Consider the following 3,338-nt stretch of genomic DNA (forward strand, 5'->3'; position numbering starts at 1 on the left):
TTACAGTGTAGATGATAGTGTAGCGTTTAGACGTTAATATCCAGTGTAAATTAGGTATAAATCTAAGAGCGGTATGGAAGGACAGGGAACGCCCGGTAAACGCGTTTACGATCCATGCGCGGGGTGGCGCGGGCGCGTGCCGACGCACGAGAGAGACACGCGCCCACGCACCTCGGAGAGGATATACAGGTTGAACGTGTTACATGTAAATTATAAAGATACAAGACACTATTTAGCTAGCTATCTGAATTCGAGTGTGTGTGTGTGTAGGTGCCTATGAAGAGTCCGGGACGTATAATTTAAATCTAAAAACTATATATACAGGGTTACCTATGTACACGCATACGCTATTCGCTCGATTCCATATTATTTCTCCTTTTTTCTTCTTTTTCTTCTTCTTCTTCTTTTTTTTTTTTTATTTCCCGGGTTCCACTCGCCTATCGCGCACGATCACCATGCCCCACCACTTGTCCTGCTAATGGGCCACCGACATCGTTGCTCGATGCTCGCTAATCTTTTTCTACATACAGTACATACATTTCCCGATTCCCTGGCCCCGCCGAGTTTCCGATTATATAAAGCTCTCCGGGCCATCCTCGATTCCCATCGTCGATTCCTTCCTTTTTACACACCGTCTCTCTAATGAACGCGAAAAATACTCTCGTACAGAGACACGCTCGACGACAATTACGAATCGACGACGAGAGATCGATAAATGGATTCTCATCGGATTTAATAAATTCCTCCTCCTCCTCCTCCTCCACGCGTATTCCATTCAGGTACTGCACGTTGATTCCTCCTATAATTCTTTCGTATTAGAATTGTCATTTATTTAGGAATAAAGGTTACAATTAAGGAAAATTTGCGATCCATCTGCTCAAAATCTTCTCGAATCTTGTTACACTCGAAAGCTCGACGAACGCCAGGAATCTCGGACCAGCTAACATACGATGCAAGATCAATGGAGTAATATAAATGCGTAATATCGTCCCCTATAATATCTAACATAATTACCCCAGCGTAAATGATATTTATTCGCGACACTTTGCTTGATTGTTCTGCTCATATCACCGGCAACTTCTTCTCCAACTTGCTCTATCGAATTATCCGAGCGTATATCGATCCCAAAACAATTCGGTGAATCGACAATCGAACGATCGCCACGGGGAATCAATTCGCGCCTCGAAGAATGGCGGCGTGGAAGAAGTGACGGAAACTTCCTCCTCCTCTTCCTTTCGCACGGTCGATCGTGTAACGACGAGTTTCTTCGACGACGATGATAAATCATCGCTTATCCCGCAACGGATCGTACGTCACGTCACGTACGCCACGTCGAGCGAAGAAACTCGTGGTTCAAGGGAAATAGCGGTTTCTTGTCTCTCGTCCATCCACGCGCTCTGTGCACACGTTGCTCCTCGCTATCTTGCTTCCCTCTTTCGATCGTTCGATCGAATTATTACAATCGTTGTTTAACGCATCGTTAATTCGTTAACATTCGTCCACGACGACGACGATGATGATGATCCTCGGACACCTGCTGCACTCGCTGCGTACCTAGGTCTGCGTGTCATACGTTTCGAACGCGTTAAGAACGTTGAATGGTGACTCGATTTCGGGTCCACGTTTGTCACAAGGCGTTTCTTGTTCTTGTTTGTACGAAGTAAAAATAGGAAACGAAACATAATAGGAAACATTCGATTTCTCGATATTGTGAACGCTGACATTAGCGAAGCGACGATTGGCAGTATCGTACGGCGTATCGGAGCCGACAAAATGTATTGTACGATCGATGATTGAAAAAAAAAAGGAACGGATCTTCGGCGCCTAAAATTAACGTTTCTCTCCTCGAAGGGTTGAAAGGTTATCGCTTCGACTGCTCCTACGATCTCTACACACACAGATCCCCTATGACATTTATCGAATTATCGTATTAAATTGTAAAACGTGGCTACGCGCTTATTTTATTTTATTTTATTTTTTTTTTTACCGATTAGTCCGACTACTTAATGAGGTTTTTTATCTCTTTTTTTATTATTATTATTATTATTATTCTCTACGCTAGGGAGAGAAAGAGAGAGAGAGAGAGAGAGAAGTTTATCATCGACAATCGGTCGTCATGTAAATTGTAAAAGGTATCGAATTGATTTGGATTTTGATCGACGACCGATTAAGACAGGATAAGAACGAAACAGGGGAGAGGAGGGGGAACAGGCACACGCGAATAGTGAAAACACGAGTTTTTCTCGTTCTCCTGAGCGGGAGTTGGGCAGGAAAGGGGAGGAAGAGACGCGAAGCTCCTCGATCCTCGTGCTGCTTTTGACCACACACTGAAACTTTGAAAGCTGCATTCTTCTCGATGCAAATGGAATTCAGGAAAAGCGCGCGCGTTTAAGGACCTCTCGACTACAATGCCATTCTATCGATCCACGGTACACTCTTGGCGCGGGTCCACTCCTTTGCCCGCATAGGTATCATACGTCGTCACTCCTTCGTTTTCATCTCTCTTTCCCCTTTTTTTCCCGATAATTAAAGTGGTGCTTCGCGAGGGCTTAATCAACTGAACGGGTGTCAAATGAGGTACACACGTACACATTGTAGCCGGGATCGAGAATTTGATCAAATTAAACCATCTATCTTATCCACGCGGAGCGTGGATTCGATTAAATGTAAATTTGTCGGAGGGAAAGGAAAAAAAAAAAAAAAAGAAAAAAAAGAAAAAGAAGAATACGATTGATCGATAGATATCGTATTTTCTTTGAGAGAAAAGCAATAAGACGTTAAAGACGATTGCTGATTCCTCGTAATTGGAGAAATTACTCTTCTCGAAAAAACGAATTTTAATTTTTCGTAAATTTCTTTTTTTACAATATTACAAATATATCTTACACTTCCAATCGAATCACATTTTATTTCTTGGCAATTTAACGCAACCAAAGATATATTTAATCGAGCAATTAAATAATTATCTTGTCGTCTCGAGTATCGATTGATATAAAAAAATTGATATAAAAAAAAGAGTAAAATCTCCATTCCACTCTTCCAATTAACTCATAGATCGCTTTCACGGAAGTGAGTCAAAGCACCGCTTTAAATCATCGCGCGAAAAAAAAAGAAAAAAACGGAAACACGTGTCCTCCATTTACGGAAACCGATCGCGCGTAGATCGATGAGACACCGCGTGTATGCCATTCGTAGCGACAAGTGTCCCGCAGCGGGCGGTTGAGAAACGCATCAAGAAACTTAACGTGTATATTCGCTTCGCGAACGTGCGGCGCGCTGAATACAAAACACGCATATATATATATATATATATATATATATATTTGGAAACTTGAGCG

At 42.3% G+C, this 3,338-nt stretch overlaps 1 long non-coding RNA gene across 1 annotated transcript in view; it reads left to right on the forward strand.

The window, feature by feature from the left end:
* Positions 1-6: 6 nt before the first annotated feature.
* Positions 7-3,338, forward strand: part of LOC116186459 — an 8,034-nt gene continuing 4,702 nt past the window's right edge. The window contains exon 1 of the long non-coding RNA XR_004151461.1: positions 7-254. This is a non-coding gene — a long non-coding RNA (uncharacterized LOC116186459). The remainder of the gene's footprint in view (positions 255-3,338) is intronic.

Source organism: Apis dorsata, unplaced genomic scaffold (genome assembly GCF_000469605.1).
Source record: "Apis dorsata unplaced genomic scaffold, Apis dorsata 1.3 scaffold_726, whole genome shotgun sequence".
NCBI lineage: Eukaryota > Metazoa > Arthropoda > Insecta > Hymenoptera > Apidae > Apis > Apis dorsata.